General features: G+C 42.3%; 1 protein-coding gene across 1 annotated transcript in view; it reads left to right on the forward strand.

The window, feature by feature from the left end:
- Positions 1-13,451, forward strand: part of sli (slit guidance ligand) — a 332,159-nt gene that overhangs the window by 83,173 nt on the left and 235,535 nt on the right. The window lies entirely within an intron of this gene.

Consider the following 13,451-nt stretch of genomic DNA (forward strand, 5'->3'; position numbering starts at 1 on the left):
AACTGGGGAAGGGAAAATAGGAGACAGAAAAGTAACGAAAAGGGAACGAGGGAAAGAGAGCTGGACGGAAGCGAAAACACACACACACACACACACACTGAAACGTCACAAACGTTCGACGAGGCGGGTCAATCGCAGAAATTTCAGGAGGGCCTTCATCGCTTTTCGGCGTGAAGCTCGATCTTTCCGGCTTTGCAAAATTTTTTCGAAAATGGGCTGGTCGTCGAGGCGTGCAAACTCTGCTAACATAGACTGTCTTTGACAGTTGTACTGAGGGCAATGACACAAAATATGTTCGATGGTTTCGTCAGCGCCGCAACGATCGCACGCAGCACTGTCTTCCCATCCTATGTGGCAAGCAGAGGCGTTCGTCTAAGACACCCCAAGGCACACACAACAGACAACGGTTGTCTCAGATCTGGATAACCCAGATGTTATGGAAAGTCGTAGGTATGGATCCAGACGGTGAAGACGGGTGCGTAGAATTCTGGGCGTGTTCCACAGAGACCTGGTGGTATCGTGCATCAGCGTGTTAATCCTTGCTGCTGCATCGCTTGACAGTGGAATGAGATCCATCATGCCATTTTTCGTGAGCGTTCTTTGCATGTATTGTCAGCATGCTCGTTATCAATGATTGCGCAGTGGCCTGCTAACCATTGAAAAGTCACCTCGTGTCTTTTCTGTAGTACAGCCGTGGCCACTTCTGTGTAGAGCGCGCGAGCAGCTGGTTTTTGCTCTGTGGCGCGAAGCTTTGAGGCAGTTTCGGGCTCTGAGGTGGTGTACCAGGAGCATGCGTGGCCTACTTTCCGGGCTGACCACGTTAGAGCCCGATACTGCCTCAAGGTTTCGCCCCACAGAGCAAAAACCGGCTGTTCGCGCGCTCTACACAAACGTGGCCGTGGCTGTACTTGTTACAATTGTCTTGTTTTCAGCACCAATTGGTCTTGACACCCACGACGTATAGCCCAGTTCGAATACAATACAGAGCTGGTTTCGAATCGGTGAAAATGCACCATTTTAGAGGTGCTTCTTGATCAATCCTGCGGAGTGCGAAAGTGGAGCGCTGCGAAATCTGCGGCTGTCGTTGTTGTTCTGTGAAACGTTCGAAATTGGATAGTTTCGGCTTTTGCTGGGAAGATCACAGCTCCCACAGATACCCTAACATTTGTCGAACCATCCGTGTAAAGTTTAACGTGTGCGTTTGTAATCTTCGTGCAGCATAAGTAGAGTCAGCTGCTTCAAAGCTGATGTCGAGAGATCCGCCTTTTTGCGAATTCCAGGAACTGTCAAGCGTAGGTTTGGACGGTCTTAGCACCCGGAGGAAGAACGAGGCCATAGAGAGAAATTTCTGTTGGGGTCAGTAGTCAAATGGCTTAGTTGCACGCGGCTGGGCCTGTTTGATCTGTTCTTTAAGCGTGCGTTATTAAAATTATTTTTTTTTTGCGTTGCCGCATTATTCGAATGTTCTTGCGGCAATTCCCGTGCACGAAAGAAACCTTTGGTGAATGGACGTTGCTATGAAAGCTCAAATGTCAATTTAGTGTTATTTCGATTTGCCGGCGTAAGGGCCGATTTTATAGTCTTTGATATGTATCGCGGTGTAGCTGTATTTTTAAATTGATGTTTAGTATTGTGGTAAGCGAATGAGCCTAGGGAATGTTGATGCGTATCAGCAAATAAATTTATATATCATTTACTGATTGCCCTAGGAGGCTTTGCGATGCGACCTCCTGACCAAGATTTGTGCAGGAAGTAGCAGCACTTTCGTGGTATACTCTTTTTGACAATTCGAAGTACTGAAAAGGGCTATTGACGATTGATTAATTGATTGATTGATTGATATGTGGGGTTTAACGTCCCAAAACCACCATACGATTATGAGAGACGCCGTAGTGGAGGGCTCCGGAAATTTCGACCACCTGGGGTTCTTTAACGTGCGCCCAAATCTGAGCACACAGGCCTACAACATTTCCTCCTCCATCGGAAATGCCGCCGCAGCCGGGACTCAATCCCGCGACCTGCGGGTCAGCAGCCGAGTACCTTAGCCACTAGACCACCTCGGCAGGTCTGGGGCCAGTGACGAGAAGGTGCAAGTATTCGCTAAAGTCTAGAGCTATAACGGTAGCAGTATAGCACGTATTCCGTGGCCGTATTATGCCGAAGAAGGAGAGCCCTACGAATGACGTCAGCTCTTTGGAGCTGAAGAAAGTACTCTTCGCACATGCAGGAGACGCGGCGCTCTTTGGGCACGCGAGCTCTCGAATAAAAGCGGGCTTTTGCGGCCACTTCCTCAACCGCTTATCGTCACCCAATCGTCGGGAATGTATGGCTCCCTTTGTTGGCCCCTTCGCAGCAGTGGCAGGGACCCGTGAATTGTATCGGATAATCGACCGCGACAGCCGTCTGGATTGCGCCGTGATTTGCACACGATAAAGAGCAAATCTTTCCCTGGCTCCCCCCCCCCCCCCGCGGAGATTTTTTTTTTCAATTTTGTAGACGCATTCAATTTCTGCACGCCAGATGCTCACACGTTAGCGTTATATATATATATATATATATATATATATATATATATATATATATATATATATATATATATATATATATATATATATTTTTTTTTTTATTTTTTTTTTATTTATAAATACTACAATCCCTAGTCGGGACTTTGGTAGGGTGGGAAGATGAACAATGCATGATCTGGTACTACGAAATGTGTGGAACAAGTGGTAGGCGTAACCAGGTCACATAATTCGTATGACATAAAACAGAAAGTGACCTATCAAAAAAAAATGAAACGCGGTTACACATCTGAACAATACACGTACGCATGCATACCAATACATATATAGCAATCCTCAATACAATTACGTGCACACAAGAACAAAATACCGAGTGTAGGTAAATAATATAGCAATAACGAAATGAAACACAAATACATGCATAGACCTTCAAGAATAAATGTGCACTCTTACTAAGTACGCATGTGTGCATATATACGAAATATAAATGAGATCCAGGTTCATGAACACAGACTAGAAGTAAAACTTGCCAATGAAGACTGTAACACTTGCTCATTTGTTAATAAATTCCAATCATTCACCGTTCTGGGGAAAAAAGAATATTTAAATGCATTATTTCGCGTTTGATGTGGTGTTAGTGTTCTATCATGCCGTAGTCTTGTGCTGTATCTAGAGGTGAGTGGCATAACAGAATATGTATCGACCTTAACATGCCCCATTAATATTTGGTAAAGAAACTTCAAACGTGAATGACGGTTTCTAGTGGATAGAGGTTGAAGCTTAGCTCTGGTTAACAGATCTGTTACTGATGTACGGTCATAGCGATTATATATAAATCGTACTGCTCTTTTCTGAATGGATTCCAGTTTATCAATATTTGTTTTGGTATATGGGTCCCAGATAATTGCAGCGTAGTCTAACCCGGGCAGAATAACGGATTTATACGCAAGGAGACGTACAGTGGGGGTGGATAGTTTCAGTGCTCTGCGGAGAAAAAATAGTTTACGTTGTGTGTGAGCTATGACTTGGTCGATGTGTTTATTCCACCGAAGGTCACTTGTTATTAAAAGGCCTAAGTATTTGTACTCGGTTACCTCACTGAGGTGATTGTTTTTGTAGCCGTAATAGTAAGTTAAGGGCGTTTTTTTGCGAGTAATTTTCATTGCTACTGTTTTTTCAAGATTAAGACACATCTGCCAACTTTCACACCATGACATAACCTTCTCAAAAGCTTGATTTAGGAGTAGCTGATCATTCGAGTTTTTAACTTCGCAGTACAGGATGCAGTCATCGGCGTAAAGTTTAATTTTTACAGGGATGCCGTCAACTATATCATTTATGAAAATGAGGAAAAAAAGTGGTCCGAGTACCGAACCCTGCGGGACACCAGATGATACAGAAACTCTACCCGAGCAATGTTGATTAAAAGAAACCATTTGTAGACGACCAGTTATGTATGATGAAATCCAGGATATTAGCTTAGGGTTTTGAAGTACCAAATTTAATTTATAAAGCAGTTTATTATGAGAAACCGTATCGAAAGCTTTGCGAAAGTCTAGAAAAATAGCGTCAGTTTGATTACCATTATTAATAGATGTCGCAAAATCGTGTATAGTTTCTACTAATTGAGTTTGTGTAGAGAAGCCTTTGCGAAAACCATGTTGTCCCTTGGTGAAGAAGTTTTGTTCTTCGAGAAATACTGAGATGTGTTTATGTATTGCATGTTCCATTAGTTTGCAAGCTGTCGAAATAAGCGATATGGGGCGGTAATTTTTAACCGTAGAATTGCTCCCGTTTTTGTGTAGCGGTGTAATCTTAGCTATTTTCCAATCTAGAGGAACCTCGCCCTCCTGCAATGATTTCGAAAACAATACATGAAGGTACTTTGCCATCCACTCCGCATACCGTTTTAAAAATTCGTTAGGGATGTCATCGGGACCACATGATTTTTTTATATCTATATTTAACAGCAAGTTCAGTATTCCCGTTTCGCTAATGACAATGTCTGGTACTGGCGGAAGAGAAAGACTGAAATCTGGCAATAAATTGTTATCTTTGGTGAAAACAGATTGAAATTGAGCATTGAATGCGTTCGCGATCTTTGAGCTGTCGTGAGTAATGGAACCATCAACTTCAAAAGCCGTGGAAGAACGAGACGAAGGGGAAATCAATCTCCAGAATTTTTCTGGGGATGTCGAGATAAAGCGTGGTAGTAATACACTATGGTAGTTTTGTTTATCCTTCGAAACTTCATTTTGAAGTTTAACGGTTAAAAGAGATATTTCTTGCTTTTGAGCATTTGTTGAAGAGCCCTTCTTCTTTAATCTTTTAAGTTTTCTTTTGAGCTGTAGTGTAGGCCGAGTTATCCAGGGGTTTCTCTTTTTTGGTTTCTTGACAATACGTGGCACAAAACGATCCATGCATTCCATAATAATACTTTTTAAGCGGTCCCAAAGATAGTTTACGCTAGCATCACTGCTTGCAAACGTGTCGAAATGAAAAGACAACGTATCTATTATAGAAACATCATCTGCCCTGGAAAAGTTTGGAAAGTTACGAATAGATCTATGTTCGTTCATTGATACACCGGAGAGTGTTAGTAATACCATTTCGTGATCAGAAATGCCAGGATGAATTTCACATGTAACACAAGGTGCAGGAAAGCCACGAATGAAAAACAAGTCAAGTATAGATCTAGTTTGGCCTTGTATCCTAGTGAAGTCATCAACAATTTGTAATAAATCGAATGCAAATACGAAGTCTATAATTGCTTCCCCTACTTTGTCGTTTTGCTTCCTGGTAGTCAGCAAGCTCCAATCAATGTTTGGTGCGTTAAAGTCACCAGCCAAAATGACTCTATCTTCTTGCCTTACGTGAATGGTCATGTAATTTTGTAATTCAATGAGATCGATGGGTTCCAAGGAGGGTGGCCTGTAAACAACGCCAATAACGTATTTAACATTTCCGTGATAAGTTTTGCAGAAGAGAGCTTCAACGTTAGGTACATCAGGCATTCTAATAATGTTCAAGGAATTTTTGAAGAGAATGCAAACTCCTCCTCCTCTTGCCCCGCGATCTTTCCTGAACACATTGAAATCAGCTGGTACAAATTCGCTATCGAAGATCGAATCATTTAGCCAAGTTTCGGTTAATAGAAGGATACTAGGATCATGGGCAAGTATGATACCTTCCAGCTCAGTACTTTTGTTTAATATACTTCGGCAGTTCATGTTTAAAATTCGCATATGTGGGCAGGGGCGCATTACTGGTCATTTACGAGGTGCTTTATTTAGTTGACAGCGTTCATTTCTCTCGTCATTCCACGTGTAAAAAGTACCATCGACACAAAGTTTGTCATGAACGAGTTTGACTTTACCACCCCTTGCTCTATCTTCTGTTGCACTGTTCCAAAGATTTTTTCGTATCTCTCGCACTCGCTTGGAGAAATCCTGAGAAAGAGAGAGGGATGTGCCTTTTAATTTATAGGATTTTCTGAGAATGCTTTCCTTTTCACGATAATTCAAGAATTTAAGGATTACGGGGCGAGTTTTTGCACCCTTGAAGCCAAGCCTATGAATTCTTTCTATAGCGGGAGTCGGTACTTGCAGTTTTTCCAAGAAAATACCTTCTACAACTTTCTTTTCTAGCTCCTCACTAGATTCTACCGACGTCTCATCCAAGCCATATATTATTAAGTTATTTCTGCGACTTCTGTTCTCTAGGTCATCTACTTTTTCAATGAGTGAGGCTAATGCAGCACTCTGATGTGAAATAACCTTCTCCATGTCGTTTACTTGAGTTGTTAATTTATTGAGGCTGGAAAGCTGCTGTTCTATCCCGTTAATCTTTTCAGCTAAGGTAGTGATCTTACTCTCAAATTTCTTTTGGTTGGCTTGGATATTTTCTACGGTAGCACTAATTTTATTTTGGCCGGCTAATAGCTGCGCCAGCAGATCTTTATCAGACGGACCGGGATTCGACTCGATGTCACCACATACCAACAAGTTTACGATAACAGAAGAAAAGCGCATAAAAATATGTTTAGCAAAACGTGGGCAGGGCAGCAGCAATAAGAACCGGTCATCACTACGGTACGAGTAAGCTAATGAGCAATCACCAACCTGTATTAAAAAGCAGAAAGGGTTGCTGAGCATTCCGTCCGGTTTGCTGCTGCCTGGCCCACTGGTGAATAACGGCGGTGTGAGGCTTTTTATAAGAGCTTGAGCGTCCACGTGACATGACGTCGTTGAACTTCGGTGCCAGGCAGGCGGCGTGACAAAGGGGAGTGACGCCACATCGTCGATGCAGCCATCCGCACGTGTCGCGCGATCTGGTACCTGGGCGCATGTCCATTCTTTGCTTGTCACAGTAGCTGAAGCATGGTCGATAGGTGAGTGCTGTCCTCCGAGAAAGACAGCTGCAACCTGTATTAAAAAGCAGAAAGGGTTGCTGAGCATTCCGTCCGGTTTGCTGCTGCCTGGCCCACTGGTGAATAACGGCGGTGTGAGGCTTTTTATAAGAGCTTGAGCGTCCACGTGACATGACGTCGTTGAACTTCGGTGCCAGGCAGGCGGCGTGACAAAGGGGAGTGACGCCACATCGTCGATGCAGCCATCCGCACGTGTCGCGCGATCTGGTACCTGGGCGCATGTCCATTCTTTGCTTGTCACAGTAGCTGAAGCATGGTCGATAGGTGAGTGCTGTCCTCCGAGAAAGACAGCTGCAACCTGTATTAAAAAGCAGAAAGGGTTGCTGAGCATTCCGTCCGGTTTGCTGCTGCCTGGCCCACTCCTTATATGCTGCCTGGCCCACTCCTTATATATATATATAAGGGAAAGAAGTGTATACCTAAGGGCTCGTTTTTCCGTGTTTTAACACAATAATAATGAGATATAACAGACAGTAATGCCAAGGAATGTACAGGGGAAGTTATTAAAGCCAATGGAATGTAAATAAGAAGAAAGAAAAGTGGATGAAAAAATTACCAATTTTTTCATCCACTTTTCTTTCTTCTTGTTTACATTCCATTGGCTTTAATAACTTCCCCTGTACATTCCTTGGCATTACTGTCTGTTATATCTCATATATATATATATATATATATATATATATATATATATATATATATATATATATATATATATATATATATATATGCAGAAGAATAACTTTGGTTGCCGCAAGGTTATAAATATGAAAGTAGATGCGCTTTCACATAACAACTGTTTATTGTGCCGACGTTTCGACGGGAACCCTGTCTTTTTCAAGGCAATATATATATATATATATATATATATATATATATATATATATATATATATATATATATATTAGTCTGTCGCCAATCTACCCATAATGATCGTTTATCAGTGCTACTAAGTGTCTCCAGTTGGAGACTGAATGTGGGACCGAATACGCGCCGGGAATAAACTAACAAGCCTATTGAAGAGACACACATTTCTATCACGTCGGGACTAGCTGTTTTTTTGTTTTGAGTGATTTCTTCAAATATATTGAAATAGAAAAACCGACCTACCGAAGCAATTGAGTCTAGTGTTTTCTCGGCGACATCTATTTCATAGAAAACGAAAAAAACGAAAAAAATATAAGGCTTAGCATTTCAACTACTCTAGATGAGTTGGAACGTGGAGGTGTGTTAATTCAAGAGCTTTTATATCATTAGTGGCTGTTGCCCCTGCTCAGCCGCTTTCACTGACAAAATGTCACATCATGCATGACTGGATGGCGGAGTTCTTACGAGTAATTTTCAGTTTAATTGCTCGCGTGGCTATAGAAACTTTGCGGAAACGCATTGGAGAGAACAAGGGTAACGAGGCCTTCTCGGCCTAATTTTTGAACATCTTATGCATTAACTGCGATGGTGATGGATATAACCTAATTGATGTCCTTGAGTTGCGAAAAATGACATGGGGTTGTCCAGACTCAAGTTAACAAAAGCCTGTACCCAAAAAGCTTTTCTTACACTAGCACTGCTCGTTAGGTTGGTAATTTATTTTTGGAAGAGCCGGCTAACGGGATACACTAATTACGAATTAAAAGCTTTGTTGAATCTGAACAAGCGCTCGAACAAAAATAAATCAACACGAGTGGATAAAACAGGTTGATTGCACGCCTGTCTGCAAGAATGTGCATGAGCTGAAATTTCGGTCCGAAGAACTGGGGCTGAAATTGCAGAGCTTTTCGATCCCAAATGCCGAATACTTTAGCGGCTCACTGGTCGATTCTTCCCGCACTTACTAATGGTTCTGCGCGCATGTCGGCTGAAGGTTAATCTGCCGTAAACAGTCTTCGGGTGACATACTATAGTCGTATACTTATCCTGTCATTTACCTATCTCCCAGCAGAGGGTAGCCAACCGGGATTCCCGCAACGCTAATTTTGATGTCGTTATTCAAGCTGAGTGTGCGTATGTAGAAACCTTCTGTTGCAACTTTGATAAGCGTAGTCTAAAAGAAAAGAGGAGTCCTTTCAGGAACCTAGTTTCTGATCTCACTAATGCGCACGTTCCCCTACGACGCATTCGGAAAAACACTAAAAAGCCGTCGTATAACACGCGCCCGAAACAATTGTCTAATAGGAAAAAAATCGCCTTTTTCGCGCAGACTATTTGCAAAATACTACAGATCGCTGTGAAGCATTTCACGGTGCTGATACAGAATACACAGATGCTGCTAAGAGTCGTTTGCAAACCCACACATTGCCCGAGATTTTGTCACGGAACCCTTGAGAATTTTGGAACATGATCAATTACAGCCAAAACACAGATTCAACAGTCCACAATGAATCTGGGAAACCGCTACCAGCATCTGATTGTGCCACGTTAACTAACAATATTTTTTCGACAAACTTTTCGGGGAACATTGCTCCACTTGCTGGTGAAGTTGTGCCCCGCGACTACACTGCTCAATGTTTCCTATCACTTTTGATTCTGCCGGAATCGCCAATGTAATTAATGCCTTAGAAAGATCCTCATTATGTGGCACGGACAATATCAACTAAAAGTTTCTTAATCAGACATGCGCATATTATTCTCTCTTTTTACGAGACTTTCCAGCAGTCTCTTGACTGAAGAACTTTGCCGCGGGACTGGAAGGTCAGTACTGTTGTTCCGATACGCAAGTCTGGTAATAAGCATTTGTAACTATCGGCCCATTTCACTAACAAACATTCCGTGTAAGCTAGTGGAACATGTAGTACACTCACATATAGATGAATTTTTAGAATCCAATTCATTTTTTGCATTAGCCATAAATATGCTCACCATTCTTCATAAACTATCTCGAATGGACTGCATCTTCCTATATTTCACAAATCAGAAGATGAACAGGTGAAGTGCCTCAGACTGGCTGGCCGACGTTTCGATAGGAGGACCTATTTTTGAAAAAGATAGGTCCTGCGAAACGTCGGCGATAGGAGGACCTATCTTTGAAAAAGATAGGTCCCCCTATCGAAACGTCGGCCAGCCAGTCTGAGGCACTTCACTTGTTCGTCTTATGATTATCCCAATACGTTGTTTTCATCTGTCGGCTCCCATCAAGATTTTAGATTTTGCAAAGGCATTCGAAGAAGTCAACCACGCTTTTCTAATGTCTGGACTGCACCTTCCCAGATTTTACAAAGGCATTCGAAAAAGTCAACCACGCTTCGCTAATGTATGGGCTGCATCTTCCTAGATTTTACAGAGTCATTTGAAAAAGTCAACCACGCTTTGCTAATGTACAAGCTTTACTCTCACAACCTCGACTGTAATGTTTTGGCATGGCTTGATTATTCTCTCAAAGAGTATCTAGTACGTGACTGTTAACGGTGTCCTGACTCGCCATAAATAAGCGTAACATCGGTTGTACCACAGGGTTTTCGGACCACTGCTGTTTTTAACTATTAATGACCTATCTGACTTCGTCTCTACTTTTGTGCATTTGTATGCCGACGACTGTGTAATTTACAGAGAAATACATACCGATAATGATGAAACCATCTTGCAGACAGACTTAAATGGCATTATAAATTGGTGCTATAATGGCCTCATGAAATTAAATTCCATCAAATACAAGCCAATGGCTGTTTCTAGGCAGTATAATAACTCGTCAGCCTACAAACTCGGTGACGCTCATCGTGAACATGTGTCGTCATATCGGTGCTTAGGCATCGCTATTTCTTTCAATCTAGCATGGAATGCTCATATTAATGTCATCGCGAACAATGCCAACCGTACATACGTCGTTATTTTTTGTCAAAGCTACACCCTCCCTCAAGGTGCTTCTATATAAAGCTCTTGTGCGCTCAAATTTAGAATACGCTGCTGCAATCTGCAACCCTCGCCACGAAAACTTAATTAAAGCTCTAGAACCAATTCAAAATCAAGCCATACGCGCGCTTTATTCTCTCTGGTTATAACCGTGTAAACTTCAAGCGTAAGAGCAATGAGGAACCATTTGTCACTGCCAGCTTTATCGCTACGTCGCAAGGATTTCCGTCTTTGCCTTTTTTTTTTCGTGAGAAATACCGTCATTCATCACTACGTGTTGAGCTTGTTACGCCTTCCACTTATGATTCATCTCTAATTGATTGCAATCACTCGGTTAAAGGTACTTTTTGCAACACAACACATTTTCTTGCTCCTTCATACCGGTTACATCTAACGATTGGAACGAACTACCGGGTGACATCGTTTCCGTCTCTGCTCACTCCCCTTTTCTGTCGTTCATCATCAGCCCACCTGCTTCGTGATAGCTTTCCCTAGTCACCCGATGTGTTCCCCCTTCCCACAGTTTTTTTGTCGACGCGTGTCGAGAGGCCAGCGTTTTATTTATTTCTGTTTTTGTAACGTTTTGTAGCATTTTTGATACGTTCATATTTTGCCACCAGCACTATAAAATGTTACCGCGCTTTTCGTGTTCATTTTTTATGTTCACGTTTAAGTTTTGTTGTGTTTCGTCGAGTAGAGATTTTAACTTGTTTAGTTTTCTTTCTTGTGTAATACGACAGGTTTTATTTCTTTGTTTTAAATTTTTTGAATTTTTATATGTTGTAACCCGCTCCCCGCTGTAATGCTTAGACGATCGAGGGCAACAAAAATAAACAAATTAATAAATAAAAATTGCTGTCTGGTGTTCTCTTTCAGAAGATAGCGAACGTAGATGAGACGTGCCGTGATATCCATGAGCCGTTTGGCATAGTCATGCAGCTGAAGCGTCTGTCCATGAAAGTCAAATAATAAATTTGCATACGGTTTGTGACACGTGAAGCACGCTGCATCGCCTCGGTTCCCCTTAAAGCGTTATTACCTTATCTGAGCCAAGTGTGTATGATGGCAGCATCGGTGTTGGAATTGTGCGGCTATGATCATCCACCGATGCGTTGTGCTGGTACTGGTTAAAGCGTTAAAACCTGCTGGATCTTCAAAACGTCGGCCAATAACGACGGCTGTCTACACCTTGACCACAGATTTCTGTGGCAGCACTGCCAAGGCACTTTTCCAACGCTTATGCATGCATTCAGCGAATACTTTTGTTCACCGAGTAACACAAAATAAAATATGAAATAAATAGGTGTTACATTCAAAAATAGTTTGCAGTGCAGTATTGAAAGCTTAGCTCGCGTGAAGGGTTTTCGTTTTTTACCTGTTCTGTTTGCTGGTTTTCTGTCGTCGATTTTGCGCTCTCCCGCCTTTGCAGCAGGTGCACACTGAAGCTTGTAAGCCAGCATGAGCAGATGATCTGTATTAATCGAAGAGAAAGAAACCAAGATCGTAGGTTGGCGAACTCATTCATGAGTACTCACTCAGACTCAGATGAAGGCGTGAGTCTGAGTGAGTCTGTTTGAAGAAAATTTCCCTGAGTGTGAGTTCGAGTCACTCAAAGCGCAAGCGATATTACTTGAGTAAGTCTGAGTGACTTCCACTTTTATTTTGCGAACCTAGTGTCTGATGTACTCATTTTCATCTTTACTCGCGTTTATTTAAACGCGTTTATTGAAACGCGTTTATTGAAACGTATTCCGCGTTTATTGAAACGCGCGTTTATTGAAACGTATTCCCCAGCAGTGTCGTTCCTACACCATTACAACATTTATTGATCAGAGGCGTGAATTACGTAAGGGGGTAGTTTGAGCCCCCCCCCCCCCCCCTCGCCACCTTTCCGCCAACTATTCCAGGGAAGTTGTTGATAAATTTGACTTATGTAGTCATCTCTTCTAAGAAAAAAATGACATAACTGGTATTCCAGCTCTCACAACTCATATTCGTAGGCACTATATTGAACGGCGCCGAGAAGAGCGTGTATTACGTGAGGTGTTGGTGTTAAAGAGCATTGACACCTTGATCGAGAAATCTAGTGCGAGGCTGACGGACTCATATGAGTCCACTCACTCGGACTCCGACACTCAGGCTCAGATCAAGCCATGAGTCTGAGCGAGTCCGGGCGAATAATATTTCGGTGAGTTTCAATACGAGGGAATTCGGTTGAATAAAGTTGTGAATTCCAGTGAGCTCCACAGGTTTCGCTGATACATACGACCAAGATTGTCTATCATACAATCACTGGCAGAGAGATAAAGCCAGTGCAAGTGGGTTTATCATGGCGACAGCCCACGCAAAGGTGACGCCGGTGATCTGCCTTCGAAGCACAAGACAAGCTAGTTGAAAGTAATACTACGCTTGGAAATAGCATACGTCTGTGGAGGGACTACTCCACTGGCTCTCGTGTTTATTTAGGGAAAATCTCAATTGCGAGGTCACCAGACAGTAGGGAAATGCTTTCGGCATCATCTATTGACGGATAATTGGTAGAAGAGAATATATATATATATATATATATATATATATATATACATACATACCGCTGATCCACCATGGGTGGACTCTTACATTGAGTGTGTTCCAATACTCACCATAAACGGCTAAATAGG

Source organism: Rhipicephalus microplus, chromosome X (genome assembly GCF_043290135.1).
Source record: "Rhipicephalus microplus isolate Deutch F79 chromosome X, USDA_Rmic, whole genome shotgun sequence".
Taxonomy (NCBI): Eukaryota; Metazoa; Arthropoda; class Arachnida; order Ixodida; family Ixodidae; genus Rhipicephalus; species Rhipicephalus microplus.